The sequence below is a fragment of the Scomber japonicus genome, chromosome 6 (genome assembly GCF_027409825.1).
Source record: "Scomber japonicus isolate fScoJap1 chromosome 6, fScoJap1.pri, whole genome shotgun sequence".
In the NCBI taxonomy this organism is placed as follows: domain Eukaryota; kingdom Metazoa; phylum Chordata; class Actinopteri; order Scombriformes; family Scombridae; genus Scomber; species Scomber japonicus.
In genome coordinates this window covers 50,930-63,205 of record NC_070583.1, presented here as the reverse complement: position 1 = coordinate 63,205, position 12,276 = coordinate 50,930, and the positions used below count along the sequence as shown (strand labels likewise).

The following is a 12,276-nucleotide window of genomic DNA, read 5'->3' as shown; positions in this document are numbered from 1 at the left end:
GTTAAAGATAAATATTCTACCAATCAGCAGTATAGAACAAAGTTAAGACAGAGCAGTGCACAAAAATACGTGTCAGATGATCACTTCAGAGCTACATTAAAACAGAAGTGGGTACAAAAATATGCTTCAGATGATCAATTCAGGTCTAAAGAAAAACGGAGAAGTGTACAAAAATATGCTTCAGATGATGAGTTCAGGTCTAAAGTAAAACAGAGCAGTGTACAAAAATATGCTTCAGATGATGAGTTCAGGTCTAAAGTAAAACAGAGCAGTGTACAAAAATATGCTTCAGATGATGAGTTCAGGTCTAAAGTAAAATAGAGCAGTGTTAAAAAATATGCCAATTCTCCTGATCGTCGTGCTCATGTGAGACATTATACTTCAGAAAAGTATAAATCTAACCCTGATTACGCCCAGTCTATAAAGAAGCGACACCAGGAAAAAAAACTTAATCAAAAGCTGCATAAACATCAGATAGATTTTGTAATTCAGCAATTTAAAGAAAAGGTTAAACAGGGCCCAGAATATGTTTGCTGTGTATGTCATAGATTATTATTCCAACATCAGGTACTTCAGTGTAGAAAAGAACGATACGGAAAGAGAGGATCTGTAGTAGCTTCATTGGCAGATAAATGTATAACTTCCACATATCTTCATGAATGTGGTGATAAATGTACTGCAGACTGTACTTTAAAATGGACACATGTTGGTAAATTGTGGATTTGTCACACCTGCCACAGAAAAATCCTTAGCGGAAAAGTACCTGAAGAAAGTGAAATTAATAATCTACAGTTAGATCCTATTCCACCAGAACTAAATACATTAAACTCTTTAGAACAACATTTAATTGCACAGCATATTCCCTTCATGAAAGTACTAGCTCTACCTAAGGGAGGACAAAATGGTGTCCATGGCCCTGTAACATGTGTTCCTTCTAACAATAATGCTGTAAATAATGTGCTTCCTAGGTTAGAAAATCAGGATTTAATGATTCGTGTTAAATTAAAGAGGAAAATTACCTACAAAGGGCATTATGAATATCAGTATGTCCACACAAATAAAGTTCATTGTGCACTAGAACATTTAAAATCTCATAATAAGTGGTATAAAGATGTGCAAATTAATACAGATTGGACGAATCCTCTTGAAAAAGATAAAAATGATGATGGTAATACAAGTGATGAGGGTGAAGAGGTGAAAGACATTGAAGATGAACACATTAATGATAAACAACAGCATGGCATGTATTTAGACACATGTATGCAGCCTGTAGATGTTGCACAGGAAATATTAGATCAGCATTTTGACAGTGTGTTATCAGTAGCTCCAGCAGAAGGTAACAGTCCTGTACGTTTGCTTACAGATGTTAGCAATGAGGCTAAATGTTTTCCTGTTCTTTTCCCAAAGGGAACTGGTACTTTTCATGATGCCAGACAGCATAGGTTGACATTGAGTCGTTATCTGAATTGTAGAGTTCTTAATGCTGATGGTCGATTTGGCAGTAACTTGGATTACATCTTTTATGCACAGTATTTGTCAGAGATTCATCAAGTTGTGTCAAATGTTTCCATTGCATTAAGGAAAGGGTATCATGGAGGAGAGAACACCCAGATTACATCCTCCATGCTTGCTAGTACAGACTTTGTTAAGAATGTTTTAAAGTGTGACATGGGCTACAAATTTTTAAAACCTATTTGCGGAACACCTGTGTTTTGGCAAAGTGTACAAAAAGATTTATTTGCTATGGTCAGGCAGCTTGGGATTCCTACTTGGTTCTGTTCCTTTTCATCTGCGGATTTACGTTGGACAGAATTGATGGAAACCTTTATGAAAGTGCAAAATTTGCAAGGCAATTGTAAATGAAATGGACTGGTCCCAAAAATGTAATTTGTTAAAGAAGAATCCTGTGACAGCAGCAAGAATGTTTGATCATAGGTTTCGTTCTTTCCTAAAAGATGTGATCATGTCCCCTGCTCAGCCAATAGGCAAGATCATTGACTATTTTTATCGCGTTGAATTTCAACAGCGTGGATCGCCACATACACATTGTTTGTTTTGGGTGGAGAATGCACCAAAGATTGGCAGTAACACAGACCAGGAGGTAATAGATTTCATTGATAAATATGTAACATGTGAACTCCCACCTGAAAATGATATGCATGAGGTTGTTTCCAACGTTCAAATGCACAGTAAGAAACACTCTAAGAGTTGTAAAAAGAAGCGCACAACGTGCAGGTTTAATTTCCCGCGACCTCCAAGCAACAAAACATTTATCTGCAAACCAAAAACAGAGGAGCAGCAGCAACAATATAAACCTAATAGAGAGCAGCAGCAAAGTAAAGTAAAAACTTGTGATGCAGAAGCCAAAGCTAAAGAAATAATGAGTAAAGTTAAACTAGCTCTTTCAAATGAAGAAACAACATTTGACAGTGTTGACGCTCTCTTTAGTTCCATTGGCATCAATCAGTCAATTTTTGAAAAGGCATATCAGTTAACTACAAAGAAAACTAGCATCATTCATAAAAGAAATGTAAACGACGTTTGGGTAAATCAGTACAATAAAGATCTTTTGCGTTGCTGGAATGCAAAATTTGGACATTCAGTTTGTATGTGATCCATATTCATGTGTAGTATATATCATCTCGTATATCTCAAAAGCAGAAAGGGAAATGGGTTTGCTACTTCAACATACACAGAACGAAGTTAAAAGTAAAGGGAATCTAGATGCAAAACAGTCTCTTAACAAGTTAGGAAGTGTGTTTCTGCACAACAGAGAAGTATCTGCTCAGGAAAGCGCATATCGACTGACAAACATGCGATTAAAGGAGTGCTCCAGAAAAGTTGTATTCGTTCCGACTGGAGACAATATTGTCAGGATGAGTCTTCCTCTAAATGTAATTCAGAAGAGAGCAGAACAACAAGACACAAACAAAGACCAAATCTGGATGACAAACATCACTGATCGCTACAAAAATAGACCTAAAAGTAATGAGTTTAAAGACATGTGTTTAGCAACTTATGCTTCACAATATAGAGATGTGCCCAAAAATGAAAAATGTAGAAGCAACGTGATTAAATTAGCTAATGACTGCGGTTTTGTAAAAAAGAGGACATGGACAGATGTGGCTGTTGTGAGATATGCTCGCTTTTCACCAACACAACATCCTGAAAAGCACTATCAAAGCTTGCTTCAGCTGTTCTTGCCTTATTATACAGGTAATCAGTTGAAACCCCCACCATTTTTATCTTTTGAAGAGTTTTATGACACTGCTTCTGTCACTAACGGCAATGAAATTAAATCTGTAAAAGAGGTGGTTGATTTGAACAGGTCTAAATTTGAAATAAATGCTGAAGAATTAGAACATTGTGAAGAAGCTGTAGCACACGTAGGCTTTCAAGAAGATGCTTGGGCTGATCTTTGTCCTGAAGCTGAATTGGGGAGATTAGAAAGTTTGGAGGAGATGAGTGTTACCAAAGATTTGTTTCCTACAGAAAGAGACGTTATTCCAGATTTGCAACCAGACAAGACACCAGTGTCTATAGAATTCCCAAAACCGAAAATTAATCATTCTGAAGCACAAGCTATTATGAGATCCCTGAATGATCTACAGTCACAGGTGTTTTATAAGATACGACAGTGGTGCTTGGATAAAATTAATGGTAAAAATCCTGCACCTTTTCGTGTGTTTATTTCTGGTGGAGCAGGCACAGGAAAATCTCACTTAATTAAAGCTGTGTATTATGAGGCAACAAGACTGTTAGCAAGAATGTCAGATTATCCAGATGATGTTCATGTTTTACTCACTGCCCCTACTGGTCTAGCTGCTTATAACATTAATGCTACTACAATACACCATAGCTTTGCTATTTGTAATAATGTTTCATTACCATATCAGCCACTAAAAGAGGAAAAGGTAAATACTGTAAGAGCCAGTCTGAAAGATCTCCAAATATTAATCATAGATGAAATTTCCATGGTTGATCACAAACTATTGACCTACATCCATGGCAGACTGAGGCAAATTAAACAGTGTGCTGATTTTTCTCCCTTTGGTAATGTATCTGTAATAGCTGTTGGAGATTTTTATCAACTTCCACCAGTTAAAGGAAGGCCTCTTTACACAGACCAAGCAGAGACCAACCTATGGGGAAATACTTTTAGCCACGTAGAGTTAACAGAAATAGTGCGACAGAAAAATAAAAACTTTGCTGTGACACTAAATCGCATCAGGAAACATAAAAAAGGAGAAAAACTTAATGTCTAAGATGAAAAACTATTAAAACGATGTGAGACAGGCACGGGTGATGACACAGAAGACCTTCACGTTTTTGCAACAAATAAAAGACCCATAACTTTAAGATGTTACATAAGGTATGTTCTGATATTGTTCAGATTAAAGCACAAGACTTTGACAAAAATCCTCAAACAGGGCGATTCGCAAAAACTACTACCTCACATACCTTTGACAAACAGACATATTTACATAAATTGTTGAGTGTTGGTCCAAATGCTCGTGTCATGCTCATCAAAAACATAGACACTTCAGATGGTCTTGTTAATGGAGTATGTGGCACTGTTTGTCTTGTAAAATCTGATGAAAATACCAAACTCCCCAAAACTATTTATGTTAATTTTGATGATGAAAGGATTGGCAGTAAATTAAGAGCAAAATTCCCATGTACAGTGCCTGGTCTTCAAAATGCAACACCAATTGGACGTGAAGAAGACAAAGTAACCAACAGAGGTGGAGTTAGACGCCAATTTCCATTACGTTTGGCATGGGCATGCACAATCCATAAGGTGCAAGGCTTAACTTTAGACAAAGCAGTAGTGTCTTTTAAAAAGATTTTCTCTGCTGGCCAAGCTTACGTTGCTTTAAGCCGTATAACATCTATAGAAAATCTTATTATTCAGGATTTTAAAGCCACTGCTATTTACGCAAACAGTGATATAGATGATAATTTAGAGGCAATGGAAAAATACATTGAGACTCCATTAACAAGACCAGATGCTTCTCTTAAAGTGTGTTTATTTAATATTCAAGGTTTAGATGCACACATATTGGACCTAAAACAAGACCGCAGGATGTTGGATGCTGATTTGATTTGTCTCACAGAGACATGGCTACAACACAACACACCACTCGGTAACACTGCTATGGCAGGATGGACATTTCATTATAAAGCTAGATCTCAGTGCTATAGTGACATGGAAACTTTTTCCAGTTTACAGAAGGAACAACATGGTGGTGTAGGCTTTTATCACAAAAACCACATCATTTGCAACATTATCAGTGTGCAATGTATTCATTTGGAAGCTATAATGTTTAATGTTCAGCCTATGAACCATAATTACATAGTGCTGTATAGACCACCATCATACCAAATTGGCCTATTTAAAAAAACCTAACTGCTGTAGTCAACCACTTTAATCAGTTATCAGGAGGTAAAATAATAATGGGTGATTTTAATGATGATGCAGTGAGTTCAAAATCTATAGAAAACCTGATGACACAGCATGGTTACAGTCAAATTGTTACTTCTCCTACAACAGAAATGGGACACTAATTGATCATATTTACATTAAAGAAATTGATCCCACAACTGTAAATGTCCAAGTAATGCCAACATATTTCAGTTATCATGAATGTCTTTGTATGTGTTTTAAATAGGGCCTGCAACGTTCGGGGGGGGGGGGGGGGGGGTTGAATACAACTGGACTGACGGACTGACTGACTGATGACGGACATGTTAACTGGTCCCTGACTGTTCCACAGTTCATGACCTGTATGAGAATGTGTTTTTGAGTTGTTTACGTACAGGTGTAAAACAAGCAGTTGGAGCAGAGACAAGCTGAGCATACGAGAGGCTTCTGACCAGCCGGGGGCGAGATAATGCCAAGGAGGAGTCCCAGAGGGTGTGGATAAACCTGACGAGATGCAGAGGCAGAGAGAATTGGTCTTCTGTCTTGAAAGGTATGTAAAAGAATGTGATCAAATATCTGTGTGAGAGATCCACTGTAATGTCTATCAGCCACTGAAAACAGCTTTCTCACCCCAAAATACAGGGCCAAGGACAGTGAGGCACAATGGAGGGAATAGGCTAAATGGAAGCTCAACTGAAATGATGCCCCAGGAGGAACAACAAATATGCAGCTCATACAGGAGCAGAAGGAACAACACATGAAAAGACAAAACAACAAGGACTATGGAGAGTCTGAAGCCTCCCTGCACAAGAACAATGATAACAAATTCACCATTTTGAAAAGGCAAATTTATTGTTAGGCATTTGGCTTCTGTTGATTACAGATTGATTGTAGAGAGGATGTTTTTAATTAACAAGTGATTTTCTTTATTTGAACCTATCTTTTTATAGTGACCTTGTGACCTCTTTCATGTGAATACACAATGTTCCTGATGCATTCAGTCAGGTCAAACAATTGTTAATCTCTTCCCTGATGATTTTGTCCTGTTACAGTGAATTTCTTTGTGTAACTGTGTATTTATTTATACAAGTCTTATAACAGGTTATTTTCCAAGATTTCTAAGTGTTGTGGGTGTAAAATCCAAAAAACAAATATCCTTCTTTTGTTCATTTGTAAATAAAGCGGCATAGATAAACCAACTTTATCATGCTGCTGTTTTTGTATATATTTATCTATATATTACTTGTGCAAGTTGAGAAATAATTTCAGCCATGAAACAGTGTACATATCTCTAATAAAAACAGTCAATGTCCTTCCTGCTTCTCATGTCTTTCGTTTTATACATCCATTGTAAAAACAACATTTTCTGCTGCAGTATTACAGAACTGCTAGATTAATATCCACTATATATACACACGTGTGTGTGTGTATATATAATATGATAGACAGACTGACACATATGTGTATATTAATATGTATAACCACTGTGTGATGTCGTCTGCCTAAAGGAACTTCTCAGAGTTGTTGAGGTTTGAAGTGGCAGTAGGTTTATTCCATGTCTACATTCATGACAAAAGATAATAAGTACACTCATCTGCTCTTGTGGGCAAACAGAACATGCTCTGTCTTTACAGTAGATCTTCAGCTACTTTGATGATTACCCATAATAAACTGTACTTTCTAGAATGTCATACAAACAAAATACATTCGGTGTGATCATATAGTGGATTTGAACACATGTAAATGAAAAAATTAAACCAGAAATAACCAGAATAAATCTATGCTACACAATTATTTGACAATGAACTGTTAGCAATGTTTATATGCTCATGTAACATAACCAACTACAATGAGTAAGAAATAATACAAAACAAGGAAATTTAGCTCATCTGCATGTCTTAATTACTACCACAGTCTGTTAGGAAATACACTGTATCATACCTGCATTTGTGACAAAAGATAATCAATCAGTAAAGTGGTCTTCTCGTGGATTTGATTTTTCCATCCGTCTTTTTTTTAAGTAACCTTCAGGTTGGCTCTCAAATGCCAGCCACATCCTTTTTCAAAATGCTGGAGATTAGGTTAACAACACCCAAAATGGTTTAAACCAATGTTCTGAATAATAAAGAATGAATCACCTGTCAGGCAGAAAGAAGAAAAATATCTGCCTCAAAGGATGACAGGGCTCTGGGTGTGCGTCAGGACACAGGTCAATGTCTGAGCCTCAGTATTCACTGTAATGGGAAGTGCGAAAGGCCGAATGTGTGGCCATTTGGATTTGTCGTAATAAGTCCCGCCCACTTTCACCGATTGTTATGTAATTTTGCAGCTGGCCTCTGGAGTGATGTCTTATCATGCTCACCAAATTATGTGTGAATGCGATCATCTTTTAGGAAAGGGTTAGGGTTAGGGGTTAGGGGTTAGGTTGGGGAAAGCGATCCCTCCTCCAGCCGGAGAAGGGAGGTGCACGGTCCACCCACCGTTGGTCTGCCCCGTACCACCGATCATCTCTGGGTTGACGCTGGCGCCGGCGTCCTCGGCGTACCAGCGTCCAACCCTCCTCAGCCATGCTGAGTCCTTTTTTTTCCAGGTAAGTACCCGGTAAGTATTGTCTTTTCTTTTTTTTTAGGTAAGTAGGTTCTTTTTCAGGTAAGTAGGTCTTTCTTTTTTTCAGGTAAACAAAGGTAAGTATTGTTTTTTTGTTTTTTTATTTTTAATTGTTTTTTAATAAAAATCAAATTAAAAACAAACAACTAAGGGCGCTCTCAAAAGAGAGGATAATCTGAAAATGAAATAGTTTTTAATGAAATAAAAGTGTTTTTAAATCAAAATGAAATTCTTTTTAGAATTTTTAAGCTAACGAGCTAAAAAAGCTAGTGAAAATAAAAATAGCGTGCCAAAAATCGCAACGTTTCGACCCGTTACGGGTCTTCTTCAGGCAATGGCACACTAAAAAGCTCTATTGAAAAGGCTGGAGAGATGTTGACTGGTCGCTGTTTGAATGCAAAGTGAGCTCCTTTCTCTGCTCACCTCCTTTTATACCCTCTGTTTTTTGGTGCGCAAATTTTTAATGTCACCTTTTTCGCGTGACATTTTATTTTGCTCCACCTCCAAATTAACCCCTTGAAACCCAAAAAAAATGAAATACCATCAATGTAATGTATATATTAAAACCAAAATTATATTTTTTTATCATAAATTATTGCTTTTAACCCAATGAACTCATTTATATAACTTAAATCTTTTATGAAATTATATTTTTAAACATAAAAACACTTAGGATTCGGGTTAAGATTTAAGGTTAAGTTTTAGGATTAAGGTTAGGTTTAGGGTTAAGTTTAGGGTTAGGTTTAGGTTTAGAATTTAGGATAGATGTTAGGTTTAGGATTCGGGTTAAGGTTAGGTTTAGGGTTAGGTTCAGGTCTAGAATTAGGATAGATGTTAGGTTTAGGATTAGGGTTCTGGTTAGGATTAGGGTTAGGTTTAGGTTTAGGGTTAGGATGGATGTTAGGTTTAGGGTTAGGTTTGGGTTGTTTAGCGCTAATGAGCCCAACTCAGGTTTGGGTGCACTGGCCTGGGGACGTGCGGTCCGTTGCTTTCCCCCCGCCTACCTGCAAATAAAAAGTGAGTATGACATTACATTTTAAAGCTTATGTTTGTAATAGCCACCATGAAGACCCCTATGACAGCTAGAAAAAAAACATAAAATCCATGTTACCGTGATTAGAGATTTTTGTACTTTAGAATGGTGATGACAATGACCAGACACAGGTGCAGCTCAGGACAAACAACATAAATTACAATTGAATTTTGTTATGTGTTGTTCTAAACCGTTTGTGATTGAATTTAAATTGACATAGTTAAAAGGAAGACACAGAAGTTTGTTTAATATACTTTTATTTTTGTTATCAAATTAAATGAATGATTGTAAAAGTAGGTATGTGAGCAGATGGAAGTCTGTGACTGGTTTCTTGCTCCAGGCTCCCTCCACTCTCCCCCCCAGGACAGGGATCCGGATGCCGCCTGTGTAACAAGTTTGGTAAGTATATATTTGTAGGTTGAATTGTGGGTGGTCGTGAGGTCCAAGGTCCACCCTCCCCAGTGCTGTTACTTTATGATATGTGTTGGCCTTAGTGTGGAATCAGTGTCTTCAGTGGGTAAGTATTATGTGTTTGTATTTTTATCTTAACTGTTAAGGATGTAGTGGGCCGGTCACTGTGGCGATTCCTCCTCCCCCCAGCGCAGCTCCTCGTTTTTGAGTATTGTGAGCCAGTGGGAGAGGATCTCGCCAGCAGTTTCCGGGGTCCAGTGAATATTATCATTTATTGTGTGAAAGAGTTCCTGTGGAAGTGGATCAAAAAAAGGTAAGTTCTGTTCTATGTGTTTGTTGATGGTGGTGAGGTTGTTCTTCTGTTCTGCGGAAAGAAGTGGTGAGAAATTGATTATGGGGATCCTGATGTCCGTATGGGGAAAGGCGGACCTGGCCTTTTTAAACATGGATCGGAGCTGCTTAATTGAGGTTTTAGCCGCATCCTGATCCCTGTTATTAATCCCCACTGAGAGAATTAACACATCGGTATCTATGTGTTTTTCTGTCTGATCCATGAGCTTATTGAAATGGTAGAAGCAGGCTCCCGGGTAGCTATCAGCCTGGACTTCAGTGTTATGGAAAGGTGGGATTTGACTGATATTAGAGTCCCCCAGGATGAGTATGGGTTTCTCTCCTTTAACTTTCCAGTCCTGGAGCTTTCTGACCGGACCGGTCCGGCGACAGACGGGGTTGGGGGTCTCCTCCTCGGGATCATCCTCCTCGGGCCTCTCGCTCGGTCGCAACACAGTTTGATTTTGTGAAGGGGGGTCAGAAGTAGGTACAGGTTTTGTCATATCGACTTTTAGACCATGATAATTCATCATATGGTCCCCCCTATGATCTTTTTTGTGCGACCGAGGATTGGCAGCCGAGTCGGAGTGCATCCCATTGTTATGAGGAGGAGATATGGATGTGGGCACCAGAGTGGGATTGGTGCCCCCCACCAACACACCGCTGCATCGGCCAGAGCAGGCCGGCCCGGTGTTGTTGCTCCAGGACTGGGTACCCTGATTAACCTTATGGGTAATATTGTTTTTTGTTTTTACAGGCTGATAGCTGTTCCCAGGAGCCATGGTGTCCGCTGCCCTCTGGAGGCCTTGCCTGGAGAGAGAGGGGGGCGAAGAGAAGTTAGAGGTAGGAGGAGGGAAGGAAGAAACAGAAAGATCCGAGGGGGGATCCGGGGGAAGATCCGGGGGGGATGGAGGAGGTGGTGAGTGGGGGCCTGTGGGGAAAAGAAGTGAGTGGGTTGTGTTAATTGTGTGAGGGTCCAGTCTGGCTCCATAGCGTCTTTGCGCCCAGTTGGTTGCCACTTTTAGGGCCAGCTGGTTGCCCTGTGTCCTGGTGAGAGAGTTGATGGTGTTGGTGTAATGTTCCTGTAAAATGTCCAAGTTGTTGTTTAACCAAGTGATTGTGTTCTGTGTGATCTGGTCCTGTGTGCTGTCGGTGGGTGAGGATGGTTTAATAAACTGTGTGAGTTTTTGTGTCTGTCTTTTCATGCCAGTGGGAATTTGTCCTGTGTCTTTGGCTGCCATGATGATTCCTGAATGGTGCACTGCTTGAATGAGCTTGTAGTGAGCTTTAGCTAATTTCCTAATGTCTGGATCCAAGGCCTGTCGTGGTGTTAAAGGTGAATGGTTGTACCTATGTGTGTTTGTAGTGTAGGAGTGTCTGTTCCTGTTGTGCTGTGTATTGAATGAGGTGTGGGGGGTTGTGTGGGAGTAAGCTGTAGGCCTGCCTTGTTCCCCACATCCCTGCCCAAACCGGTGTCTGTAACCCTTCACCAAATTGTCACCCATGTGTGAAGCACCAACCTGTCGCCAGCTATTGCTGGTACTGCTCCTGTGCGGTTCCTTCCTTTGTCTATGTCCATTTTGTCCCGGATTAGGGTTCCTGGAAGACATGCTTGTAGTGGTTTAGGTTAGGTCCGTGAAGAGAGCAGAGAGTGGGGCTAAAAGGCCAGGCGGCGGTGTGAAAGTTCAAAGGTGGTGCTCCTCGGGTGGATTAAAACTTAACTTTTAATGGATTAATTTAAAAGACCAACAATGAGTTTTAAGATTGGTAAAAAGGCCGAATTGCTATTAAAAGGGTTAAAACCAAACAATCCGATGAGAGCAGGGTCCCTAACGTTTCGCACCCTGTAGTGCTTCGTCAGAGGGAAGCTGTGGAGAAACAAGGCTCAGAGGGAGAGAGGGCCCTTTATAGGGGAAATAGAGCTTTCCCTCCAAAATTTAGGCCCACTCTCTCCTCTGATTGGCCCACAGCTCAGACCTACCCCTAGTTCATTAAACCTATGTGTGAGGGGGAAATGAGAGGGAAAGGAGGTGATAGGTGGAGTGGGGGTGGAAGGAGAAGGAAGAAAGGGAAGGAGGGGGGGGGGGGGGGAAAGTGGGGTTTCCAGCCTAGAGGGAAGTGGTTGGAGGGAAAACAGGAACTCTAAATCCAGGAGTCCACCAGAGGAGCAGCATAGGGTTTATGTTTGTTTAATCCTCCCAGTGGGCCACAGCAATGCACTGTTGGAAATTGTTGTTAGTAAAGATGGTGGAGGAGAGTAAAGAGAGCCCGGATGTCCCGAGCCGCACCTGTCGGTTAACGGTTTTATTGTTTAGTTGTACAGATAGTGTGTGAAAACAAGAGGGGAGAAAAAAAAAAAAAACAAAAAAAAAACCTTTTGTTAGGTTTAGGCATGAAGGGCGGATGGTTAGGTTTAGGCGTAAAGAAAGGAGGGTTAGTGTTAGGGTTAGGAATGGGGATGATAACCACG

At 39.8% G+C, this 12,276-nt stretch overlaps 1 pseudogene; it reads left to right on the top strand.

Moving 5' to 3' along the window:
* Nucleotides 1-1,033: 1,033 nt before the first annotated feature.
* On the top strand, nucleotides 1,034-5,895 carry LOC128360720 (uncharacterized; annotated as a pseudogene).
* Nucleotides 5,896-12,276: the final 6,381 nt, after the last annotated feature.